The 13,287-nt window shown below is 36.1% G+C and overlaps 1 protein-coding gene across 10 annotated transcripts in view; it reads right to left on the minus strand.

The window, feature by feature from the left end:
• The window catches only part of TBL1XR1 (TBL1X/Y related 1), a 190,293-nt gene that overhangs the window by 94,726 nt on the left and 82,280 nt on the right, over positions 1 to 13,287 (minus strand). For 7 of the 10 annotated variants that reach the window (XM_064275495.1, XM_064275491.1, XM_064275499.1 and 4 more), the window contains one exon: positions 5,892 to 5,968. The gene's annotated coding sequence lies outside the window, so the exon portion shown is untranslated. Of the gene's footprint in view, positions 1 to 5,805; positions 5,969 to 13,287 lie in introns of all 10 variants that reach the window. The other 3 variants (XM_064275494.1, XM_064275493.1, XM_064275497.1) reach the window with 2 other exon arrangements.

Below are 13,287 nucleotides of genomic sequence, written 5' to 3' on the forward strand. Positions count from 1 at the left end.
ACAGGAGGAAAACAGAAGTGGTCATCAATCTCTTCCTGAAAATAAGATTTCTCTTCAAAATAAGAATATCAATTATTGAGATAGTTCAAATTAAAAAAAAAGCTCTAAAACATATGAAAAGATACAAATTCGAACTACAGTAAAAAGCCAGTTCTCATCTATCAAATTAAATACATATATATATGATTGCATACTGTTTGTGAGTGAGAAAACATACATTGCTGGAAGGAATCTAAGATGGTATAAACGAGAAAAAAGAAAAAAAAAACCTATTGCCATTGAGTCAATTGCAGTTCATGGCTACCCTACAGGGCATAGCAGAACTGCCCCATAGGGTTTCCAAGGCTGTAACCTTTACAAAAGCAGAGTGGCTGGTGGGTTTGAACCTCCAACCTTTTGGTTATCAATCTAGCGTTTAACCACTGTACCACCAGGGCTCCTCCAAAATGGTATAAAAGCCTACAAGTGAATTTGACAGCATGTCTGAAAATTATACACATTAATGCTCTTGTGTAGAGCTCGCACTTTTGAAACAGCTATGGTATACTCTACATAAAGGAGTACTACACGCAGCTGTAAAAAATATATAAGGATGCCTTCTGTTATGTAAAAAACAAAAACACCAAAACCTGCTGCTGTTGAGTAGATTCCAACTCATAGTGACCCTAAAGGACAGAGCAGAACTGCCCCATAGGGTTTCCAGGGAGTGCCTGGTGGAGTTGAACTGCCGACCTTTTGGTTAGCAGCCGTGGGCTCTTTAGCCACCACGCCACACATGTTTATATAATGTTCTCAAATCACACAGGTATAAGTCACTGTTGTGTTGCTTTTATAATGTTTTCCACAGTTATGTTTTCTATAATGCTTTCAAACTGCAACTCACTCGTAAGATGAAGTTAAAAAGTGAAATATATATATTTCTATGATGTTCTCTAACCAGAAACTTATAAATCATTATAACTTACCAGCTTTTAAAAACTATAAGCCATTAAGTTGTTTAGAAAGTTTCTAACTTTAAAAATAGAAAAATGGAAGTATGTGAAGTATGTGAGACATGTCATCAACAATCTCCCTTATATGGCTTGGCACATACATGATACGATAGAAGAAATAAAACATAAAGTTGTATCTCTGTAAGGTGGCCCTGAAACATTAAGAATGTCATAAACAACCCCTTAAAAAGGTGCAACATTAGTGAATGTCTGACCTCAAAAAAAAGGTGTAACACACTAAATATGGTATCACCTGGCTCCTATCATAGGAGGCCAACGTTAGAAAATTGTATTAGCAGTGGGTTTTAAAAAAAAAAAAAAAATTTTTTTTTTTTTTTTTTAAGCTCACTCTTTGTGAGAAGACAAAGGCAAGAGATTCCTCTCTAGATTCTGACACTGTCCAAAGAGGAGACCCTGACCACTGCCTCTGACCTTGAACCCTAGCTACCACGGGCCTCCACAGAGTCCAAGTCACGGTCAAGCTTTCCTCACAAGACCACTAGTAAAAGGTAAGCCTGAAATCAAAGATTAAGACTCTAACCACTGAACCAGCATTATAATTGTTAATTCTGATTGGCTGGTGGTTGAGGAATGTCTTGAGGTCTTATGTGCCTTCTTATAACTACCTTACAATAAGCTAAACAAGTTTATGCATGGCAACCTTGAGCATCTCTCCACTGATTGCTAAGATTAAATTAAACTCCTCCAGGACAACTTCTCCAAACAGCTCTAAGGTCATCTCCAGGATGTTAAGTATACACATGTTAGGTATTTGCTTATATTTTTAAAACAGCAAGGTAAGTCATAGTGTCTTCAGAGTGTTCTCCCCAGAGGCACTCTGGAAGAAAGCCCTGGTGACCTGCTTCCCAAAGGCCACAGCCTTGAAAACCCCAGGGGGTGAGGTTCCACTCTGCAACACACAGGGTCGCCAGGAGTTGGAATCAACTTGACGGCAGCTGGTACTGGTTAAGCATAAAAAAAAATTGGTTTTAATAGCACACAAAAGAAACATGTATGTAAATTCTGACAGGAGAGTAAAGAAAATAATGAAATCAAAGCATTTAAATTAAAAACGAAATCCTAAGTTTTAATCAGAAACAACATACACATCCATTGTTTTCCCCCAACCAGAAGGAATGAAGACCCTTGCTAGACTGTAGCTATAAATCTGCCTTCCATGAAAGGCATCAGGCATCCTCAGCTGCACACAGATACGAGGACTGAGGAACAGGTATGTACAAGATGAGTTCAGAACACCTTGTTATCTCAGAAAGCAAGGAAGCTCTCAAAGACTACTACAGTCATGTTGAAAAGACTCAGAATAACCTCACGAGGCTTGTCTGGCCAAAACAATTTGAGTATCAATAAAATAAAAACAACAATGGAATAAAACACATCAAATACGTTTAAATCCATGATCTCATGGTATTTCAAAAAAAAAAAAAAAAACTTCATTGGTTACCTTTCTAGGATTCTAGGAAACAACTCAGTACTTTGAAAACTGGTAAATAAAAGGGAAGAATTAAATGTTTAGTATGCCTTTCCTGTGCAAACTATGCCACAGGGCTACCAAACGTATGTTGGGGGAAGTTTCTCTTTACAGAAATATTAGAGATAATAAATGAAGGCTTGAGAGAATCAGAATACCAGTTTTGTACACCCTCATGTAAATAAAGCATCTAGGCAATGATTATCAATGGTCGCTAATAATGGAAATGGAAACAACCAAACACCATGCACCTCTTCATGGAAGTATGTATGAAATATTCTGCCACCTCAGTCCTCCAAAGCAGAGGAAGGGAAGGGGAGCCAAAGCAGACTGAGCCTTTAGATCTAACAAATTTACAGAAAATACAAGGGAAAGAGGAGCACGTTACCACAGGGATGCAATCAGCAAAATCCCCAATGTAGAAAACTTAACAGGACAAATACATTTCAAGTAAAATCCAATAAAATAAAGAGGTAGAAAAGTAACCTACACATACCAACCAAATGTAATATATGGACTTTGTCGTGCTTCTGTTAAAAAAAAAAAGTATGTATGAGCAGCCCAGGAAGATTTAAGCTAGATGGATATTTAGTAATGAGAAATTACTGTCCATTTTTATAGTGACATAATGGTATGTGGTTATATATTCTTAAGTAGTTTGTATCTTCCACAGATACATACTGAAATATTTATGAATGAAATCATAAATACAGGACTGGCTTCAAAATAATCTGGGGCAGAGGGAGTACAGGAGGGGAACAGAGTAGTTGAAGATGAAACAAGATTGGAGACTACTGAGGCTGGGTGAGAGTTCATAACATTATTCTCTCCAGTATATGCCTGAAATTTTTCATGTTAAAAACTTAAAATGATAGTAATAAATACCTGTTAGCCAATCGGTTCTAATAATGCAATTTAAAATAACTATAAAAGTAGTATAAAACATTTATATAGAAAAGCAGCTGTAAATCATGATGACTTAGGACGCAGTTAGTGTTAAAATAACTTGTGTCTAGGTAAGTGAAGAGTGAAGATAATAATGAATATTACGACTCTTTCATATACTGTATCAAGAACAAAGTCAAGGATGGGGTGGAGAACAGTATGAGTAGTTGTATATGTTCCCAACAAACAGTCCTTTATGGTATTTTCAGAGAAAAGAATATAAGATACTACATAGCACAGGCTCAGCCCAGGACACTACGGCATTTTTAAGCTTCATGGGAAAAGCACCGTTTTAACCAATGCTTATTATGTATTAACAGATACGTAGAAATACCTTCAGTATTGGAGTTTCACATGTCCTCAGACTGTAAGCAAATTTGTTGTAATGTTTGGTATTCTGCATCTCTAATACTAACAGATATATATACATACATATATATATACACACTCACTTTTTTAACACTATTTTATAAATAAAATTTCTGTTATCACGACATAAAAATGATTTCAGGTCAGCAGGGATGAACCTTGAAAACATCATGCTGAGCAAAGTAAGGAAGCTGCGTAAGGACAAACACTTTATGATCTCACTTATATGAAATAACCAAATATATAGAAAGCTGAAATTATTAGGGGTTACCAGGCGTGGAAGAGAGGGATAAAGAGTGGGGTTTCGCTTAGAGGACACTGACTTTATGTCAACGGTGGTAGAATAATTTGGTAAAGGATAGTAAGAGTGGTTACACCCTTGAGCAATGGAAGCAATGTCACTGAATTACACGTGTAGAAAATGTTGAACTAGTGTATATTTTGTTGTGTATAATTTCATCACAATAAAAAATTTCAGGGATTGCCAGCACAATTCATCAATATGCTTGGGACGATCTGATTTAAAACATAGTTTTATAAGCTATTACAAAAAACAAAACCAAATTACAGTCTATGTGGGTGGCATACAAAAAACTCACAGGAGAACAGGCACTTAGAAGAGACAGGCAGTTCTACATTATCTGCACCTCAGATACCCAAGACGCCTGTGCAACTGATTATGGGGCAGGTGGGGGCTACACAGCAAGTCACCAACAGTGAGACTCTAACAACCATGAAAACTAACAAAGACTTTAACTACGAACTTCAAGACAAATACCCAAGTCATCATTTGTGTTAGATAACTCCTCTCTCCTCAAAAAATAACTTATTTTCCTCAATTGCTTTGGGGCGGGGAGGGAAGGGAACAAATGTTCTCCATGCTAGTCGGGGCTAGTGTGTATTAGGGCAAAAAAATTTTTCCATTAGAATTCAGAAGATAGTTTGGACTGAGTAGGTCCTCGTTTTTATCAATATACTGACAAGTCCACCATTAAAATGAATCATCTCCTGGAAATATTTTCACGGGTTACTTATCTCACGCACTTACTTCAGGTTTTAATTTTATAGTTTTCAAGTCAGACTGATATATCTATGATTTCCCACCAAATTCTGTAAATCTTAATCAGTTACAGTTTCCTGATTTAGCATTTGAAATAATTTAATTAAGCAAATATAGTAAGAAGTTTTGTTAATGCACTATAGAAAATGTTTTGAAATAGAAGATATTATTGCTTAAGTAATTTACCCTACGAAAAAAATGTAAAAATTCACTTTCCTCATTCTCCTGGTACCCAATAAGCACATATAAACAATACTACTGAGATAAGGAATTACTTTTTTAAGGGGTAATCATTCTGAAATCTAGTTAACAATGATAAGATTACTTAGACTACAGCTAGAATAACCTTTAGAAATTAAGTAATTCCAGTCTGATCCTATTATCTAATTTTCTAAGAGAACTTCCCAGAAAATCATTCAAGATTCCTAAGCATACTCAGGAAAGAGAGTAAATCCCAACTTTTACAGAGCCCAATATTCTTTTACTATATACACACTACAATGAAAGGTTTCTAAAAGATCATTTTAAATAGGTAAGAGTGGCTCTCCTTAAAATTATTTGCTAACTACAATAACCGAGGAAAATTTTTAGCCATTTAATTGCTCATTAACTATAAATATATATTAGGATAAAAGGAATACACAAAACGATATACTCTAATAAGAAAATAGACAAATATACAAGAGCTATTACTGCCACTACAATTATGTTTAACAAGAAAATTCTGTTCATAAATACAGTTCATTTGTCAAAACAAGACCATCGTTACACAATACTTTTCATCTGGATAACAATTAAGAGGTTAAAAACTACAGATAATGGAAATCTCTAAAATAAAGGTTTTTTTTTTTTTAAACTTAATATTCAAAAAATATTTTTAAGCACCTTAAATTACGTATTAAAACAATTTATGTGGAAGTTTGGGGACACATCCAATTTTGTCAACTCACGAGAAACTTTCAAAATCCTTAGAAGATCCTTTAAAACAGCAGAATAATTAGAACACTCTGACAGTGGGAGTAGGTGGCATTCCTACCATTGGCAGTGCATTGATGTGGGATGTACAACTGAATATCCGGTACCGCCAATCACAAGCCGCCGCCGCTGCTGCTGCTGAAAAAAGGCAAGTAAAATAGTCAGTGTGCCTACAACAAGTTCCATTTAAAAGACTTCAGCTAACAAAACTTGACATGTTTGAAATACCATTTATTTAGGTCTTCAAGGTCCCCAACAGTGGTATCTTCCGCTCTCTACACAATTATCATAAACGGCAACAGTGTCTGAGTGTGTAATACGTGCCAGGCACTGAATCTTTACAACTCAACTTGCGCCAACTACTACTTTAGTGTCCAGTTTAGTGTACTCATAATCTATGATCATGAGCCACAAAGAACGATGTAAACTTACATTCTGTGTAATCATAAAGAGAAATAAATGATTCATTTTGAAACAAATTTGATTCAATCTTGTAAAACCTTAATCTTGTTAAGAGTTTACACTTTACCAGTCTTCCTGATTGTAAAAGTCACAGCACACTGACATTCCACGAATCTTTCAGATCAATGAAAAATTTACTTTAAACACACACTATCGGAGTGGACTGTCAGGTGGAACACTGACAGTCACAACAGGTTCCACTATGTGCTAGAAGAGAATACAACTTTCTGTAAGATTGAGAGGGTAACATCAAACTGATGCCAGAAAAAGAGAGTACTTCCTATTACGTGTAAGTGCTTTATCTCATACACCAAAGAAGCAAATTAAGCCAGTAAACACTAAAATGATAACTAAGCAAATATAATGCATAACTGCAGATATACTTGAATCCTTTAAAGTCTGCTCCCTCTGGTTTTATCTTTAACTGACCAGAAACTCATCTGTCCTACCTGACTTCATGGCCATACTAAGAGAACTTGACTTATTTACTGAAGTTGTGTCACCTTTCAGTGGTTAAGTTATAAGGAGACCTAGGATTTAAAATAATACTTGTTAACCGCTCCACATGTTTACTGAAATTTTAGATGGTTATGCCAATATCCCATCAGCCTCTGGTGCATCCAGACATGAGCATGAGCCCCAAGACTTTCTGGCACAGGACACTCATAAGCTGGTTGATAGAGCCTTTCTAGTACCTACTGAGAAAATGTTCCATAAACATCACGACTTAAGTCCAAACAAAAATTAGGTTATCAATAGGCTCTGTCTGCCTCAGGGTCAGTATTATGAACATGAATTATTTAATTTTTGAGCTCTAAGCTATACAAGCCTGCTTGTTACCCAAACATCAACAGTACACTCTGACTAGAGAAAAGTGTTTGGCATACAAGATTCTATTTCTTTATAAATAATTAATACTTACTATTGAATAAAAAAAAATTTTTTTTAATTATGTACATTTTTAAACATACAAAACAGGAGAAAGACAGGAAAAGTAATTTTTTAATAATTTATTTTGCTCATTTATAGTACTTTTTGGTTTGTAACATTCTAGATCCTTAACTTTTTAAATGTCTTCTGAATCATGATTTCATATCATCGTTAGCTAATATCTGAAGGCTCATCACCATCAATAGTGAATGTATGTCCACATTTCAAATATTTTTCTTGATAATCTATAATATTTTTTCACCCATCTTCTAAAATGATTAGATCATGGCAGGTAAAGAGCTCTTTCCAGCAGCATAACCATCAGCTCTGCCATTTTCTTGTTTCCTATTCCTATTCTTGCATCTATTTGCAATTTGTTTGCAGGAATCTTTAGATTATTTGTCTGTTTTGTGAGGCCTGGTTAAAACTAGATAATATAATCCATAAATCTACATAATCAAACACAAGTAGACTACAGCAGTATGCTGAAATAATAAACACACAGCAATTCCTGGAAATGGAACCAGGAGATGGGAAGGCTGCTGTTGTTTTGTGTAACGCCCATTCTTTCCTCTGAAGACCATTACGCTACACAGGACTCCCCAACATCAAGGCCAAATATGACAGTGTAAATCCGAACCTCTGTATTAAATATTCCCAAAAAAACCAAACCAAACCCATTGCCATCGAGTCGATTCTGACTCACCAAAAAACCAAAACCAAACCCACTGCTGTCCAGTCGATTCCGACTCATAGCGACCCTCACAGACTCATTAAATAGTAGTAAAATGTATTTTTTTATCTCAAATTAACATAAATAGACTTATATTTCCTTACAACACTGTACTCCAGTGGACTCTCATTTTCATTCACTCCTAGGATATACAGACACACACAAACTCGCACACATCTACTTTTGTAGAATACTGAATTAGATTATTCCAGTTACTAGTCTTTCTTTTTTCCTCCTTTCCCTGGTTCTCTTTCGTTACTTTTCTGTGGTCAATGAGTCTTCCTTTCATTACCCTCATAAAGGTATGTAATCTCAGTTTTCTCTACCCTTGTTTTCTTCATTCATTCAACATAATTTGTTGAATGGCTGAGTATCTGATTCTAGGATTTGAAGGGTAAATAAATCTGTGGAAAATGGTGTGTCAAGAGGTATGCCAATTTGTACATACAACCATAAAACTGACGAATTTCCAGAAACATATGCAGGGCCAATTTTGGGTTTTATCTTGAATGTTTTCCTAAGTAAACTCCTTTACCTATTTTCTTGCCATTGTGTAATTTATTTATAAACCATACCATGCGATCCTTCACCTTATAAAAATGAATGCCTGAATTTTAAAAGTCATATATTTTACAAAAGAATTATATAATGTTAAGGTGCATTTAGGATGATGTGACCGAATGTATTTTAAAATATTTGTACTAAAATGATTCAAGTTGTCCAGAAAAAGCAATCATGTGCGTCCTGCGTGTCTGCATTTCTAATGTCACTCGCTCAACATCCTCCACTCTGGCCGCAGACCGCCCGCCTCTGCCAGAAACGTCCTTGTACCCCGGTCTTGCCCACAAACCCACCTCTTCCTTCAAGGTTCAGCCCCAATCAGTTTCCTCCCTCGATTATCCACCAACTGTCTAAGAGCGAAATCCGGGAACCCCTGTACCTGGCCTTACCATGACTCCATAATCCCTCCACCTCTCATCACGCCTCCCTCATCAGACTTCTTGACACCAACTACGGGTTTCCAGAGATGGCCATGAAAGGTTGGTCCTTTCTCCACTAAAAACTCAAAAGCATACGCTCAGTCACATCATAAAAACGACCAACTACTTCCTGTGTGACATAAACTAGACCCGCTTTGCTCCATCTTCTGTAATGGAATTTATTTCTGCTTCGACGTTTGTTTTTGACTCCAAATAAAAATTTTGCTTTTAAAACGTGTATTTCAGAACATCAGGATGCTCATGGCGTTGCCATGAGTCAAGCAACTAACAACAGCAATAATAAGATCTAAAATAAGTGAAAGAATTTTAGAACAGGCATTCAATACAGTCACAGACACTGCTTACTCAGCAAACATCTTCTAAGACCTGCCACATACACACAATTTAAAAGAAAGTTTTTTTTTTAAAAAAAATGTGAAAATCCTATAAAAGAGCATGATCTTCAAAAATACTACCTTGCAAGTCTTTAAAAGTATCTCTATTTGACTTATAAACCCCTTTGAAAATTTACTGGATACTAGGAAAAGGTACAAACACAACAAAAATTTCTAATTTAAGGTAGGAACCTAAGCTAATCTAGAATCTAGTTGGCAATAACAAATTCAAAAAAGTGTACCTGGCATCCTTAAGAAATAAGAGTTGCAAATGAATTTTTTAAATGTGGATAATGTAGGAAAATTTTCCCCTAAGTATTAGGAGAAAAACAATAGGACTTCTACCAGAATGAATCCACTTAGAAAGATTTTAATAAATGAACTGCTGGGCAAAAGACAATCGCAAGTTCAAGTTAAATTGTTCAGAACGTGATTGAAAGCACAATTAAAAACCAGTGATTACTTCTAGCTGGAACAATAAAAACAAGACTATGTTTGTAAGCAAAGCATTTCAACCAAACTTTCTCAATTCCACTGATTCATTCAAAGACTTTGCTAGTTGCCTTCTTCAACACTGCAATCCCAATTAACATACTATACATACATCAGAGGCCTTAAGTATTCTGTCCTGTGCTCTCCTCACCCTATCCTCATTTTCCAGGGAGGTACACACACACAAAAAATATTCTAGACAGCCAGAGAGTGAGGTAGGCAGAAGGGGAGAGGGAGCTATAACACCAAGGATATCTTAGGAAAACTGACCCTCAAACACAGCTTTGCTGTCACTGCCCATGCTTTTGTTTCCCTTTGTTATTTAACTGGCCTAGGGAAAATGGACTCAAAAGCACTATAGCATGGTATGATCCCAACTGTCTAAAAATAAGGCATCACTCAAGAACACACACCCAGATAAAGAACAATTAAAACCTGCACTGATGTCTAATCATCCAATTACTACCTAAGTTCAGTTAGTTCATTGACAGCATTATATGTGGCTGTATCTTAAATTAAATTTATACAAAAATTACACTATTGTGCAGGAAAAGAAACAAAAGCTACAGAGCACTCTGAAATTTACCTGTCATGAGTAGGCAGTGCAATTAAAGACAAGTAAAATCGTCAATTCTCTTAGAATAGGTCACAGAGTTTTTGAAATTAAAGTTTGGTGTGAGCAGTTCCAACCATTATTAAAAGTCAAATTGATTTATTTAGGCACTAAGGTCCACCCATCGAAACTTCACCCACTTTCGATGACAGAGAATTTGAACATGAGATGAGACCTAAGACTCCAACTTTGATTTATATACTATGTTTAAACGTATGGATAAATACACATTATTGTCAGTTACTTTTAAAAAAAGGTAAAAGTACAGCAACAAAGTATAATTGTAACAAAATTTTTTCATTATAATTTATGATGCCTTAGAAATATGACAGATTTAAATATTGTTTTCTTCTTAACACAAACTTCATAGCTGCTAAACTTTTTCTCCCTAAGTAGTGCAGGAGGAAGAAACAGAAGGGCAAACAGGTAGTGGGGATAGCATGAAGATCTAAGAAGTAACAAGGTTTTTTTTTTTTTTTTTAAAGCATACTGTGCCTACTCAAAATTCACCTAAGACCACACAGGTGGGTACTTTGGCACTTAATAAGTTAGAAGAGAAAACTGATTCACATAATTCCTACATCTTATTTGGGTTCTCATTCTTTCCAAGGGCTATCTGATTCAAGATACCATGAATTTGAATAGTTAAATTAGGCTAGGTCAAGACAGTCATTCAGCTGAACAATGGCTTCCTAGCAGAAATGAGAAGTGCTCTGCCAGGCATGATGGGTCTTTGATTACAGAAATACCTTTCCAGATTCTAACCTAACTGTGACACAGTGCATCCCTCACTCAGATTTCATTGGCGTAGGGTAAAACCTGCACATTGCAGTTACGTCCAAAATTCTCCCAGGTGATTTCAGTGGGAGCTGAGAACTACTGGACTCTGTGGAGGGAATTTCATTAGTTAGATTCTAATTACTAATCTATTGGGCTGGGTGGGGTGGACACTTCTCTCAAAGATTAGCATTGTAAAGTGAGTGGCACTGAAAACTATAGTACGAAAATAAGAGCAAACCAAATGTTTTATCAACTTGATTTTAAGATTAAGAAACAAAAAAGTTCAACCCACGCCCCCAAAAATGAATTAGAAAAGGGCAAAAATAATTAGGACACCATAAACAAAAAAGACCAAGAAAGATTATGAAACAGAGGAGTTGCTCAGAGAAGCATAAAAGGAGACAAAAAGAATTGCTGGCGCTCACATTTAGATTAAGAGACACACAGAGACCAATCCACACTCAGCCATGCATGCCAAACTTAGAAATACTAGTACCAGAATTAAAAATTGTAGGGAGAAGTTATACAAAGGCATTTTTCCACTCAATATAATGTAAAAACACAAATTAATGGAAATGTTCAATCAAAGCCTGGATATAAAGCCTCTTGGCCAGAGGAAACGGAAGCAAGAAAGAAAGTTGGCCATACGTTTTGCCAGTATCAGCTAATCTTCACCTAATAGTGAGAAAAAAATGATATTCATGCATATTTTTAAAATTAAAGAGAAAGTAAGCTTAGATTTTACATTTTCTGGCATGGTGAACACAACTGGACACCAAAAATCACTTCTAATATAAACTAAAATGTTACTGCCAAAGACATTTTTTCACATTTTCTAACAGTTAATCCTAATCTCATCTGCAGATAAATCTGAGAGGAAGAGAAAAACGAATAAATTGTGTACTTGTAATTATATTTTAAAAACAAGTTCATAAAACCATCTATAAATAGACAAGAGTTATCTTTGAAACTACCAATTTTCTTATCTTTATCCAGTTCTAATTGAATATATAAATATCAAAGCAACCAAAGATGTCCATCAACAACAAAGGATCTGAACACTGTAAATGAATTCCCCCCATTAGGACTGCACTAGTTACTCAAAAAAACAAGAACTGATAAGAAAGCCAGATTCTCCTTCAGGAAACCAAGAGCCAAAGTAATCTAAAGCCTATGTTCAGGTTTAAGTCAATTTAAATCTAGGGTTTTGCTTGTTTAAGGCTGTAAGACTTGTCCTGCAATAGATGACAGAACTGGGGGGAGAAAGAGGAAAAGGGAGAGTAAAGAAGGGGAAGGGAGAAAGAACATTAGAAAGAAGGAAAAAAAACTATCTCTTCTAGACAGTTTGGAGTCCTGGTAGTGCAGTGGTTAAGCACTTGGCTACTAACTGCAAGTTTATCAGTCAGAACCCATCAGTGGCTCCACGGAAGAACCATGTCTGACAGTCTGCTTCCGTAAAGTTTTACAGCCTTGGAAACCTATGGGACAGCTCTAACTTGTCCTATAGTGTGGCTATCAGTTGGAATCGACTCAACAGCACACTACAACAACCACTGTTAACGTTAAAAGATGAATGGCCTTTTATATTAAGGTACTATTAATTTACCAACACTGGAAAAGGTTACTGAAATACAATAGTAAATAAAACAAATTCTAGCAGCATTCAGAATTAAGTGTTTTGTTAGAAAGTGATAACCAACCAACCAACCCAGTGCCGTCGAGTCGATTCCAACTCATAGCGACCCTATAGGACAGACTGGAACCACCCCATAGAGTTTCCAAGGAGCACCTGGAGGATTCGAACTGCCGACCCTTTGGTTAGCAGCCATAGCACTTAACCACTACACCACCAGGGTTTCCAGAAAGTGATAAGTGCTACAAAAAAAAGACAAAGCCTCAGCAGAGTAGGGGACTTCTGAATGGGGGAGGGGAAAAGACAGGTTGCAGTATTAAACAGGATGGTTAGAGCTAATTTGCATTTCAAAGGCAACATGGCAACAAGATACTCAGGAAGCTCTGGACACTCTGTGTACCGCTGGCAGGCAATCAGGTATGAGGACGTGCCTTATCTT

Source organism: Loxodonta africana, chromosome 23 (genome assembly GCF_030014295.1).
Source record: "Loxodonta africana isolate mLoxAfr1 chromosome 23, mLoxAfr1.hap2, whole genome shotgun sequence".
Taxonomy (NCBI): domain Eukaryota; kingdom Metazoa; phylum Chordata; class Mammalia; order Proboscidea; family Elephantidae; genus Loxodonta; species Loxodonta africana.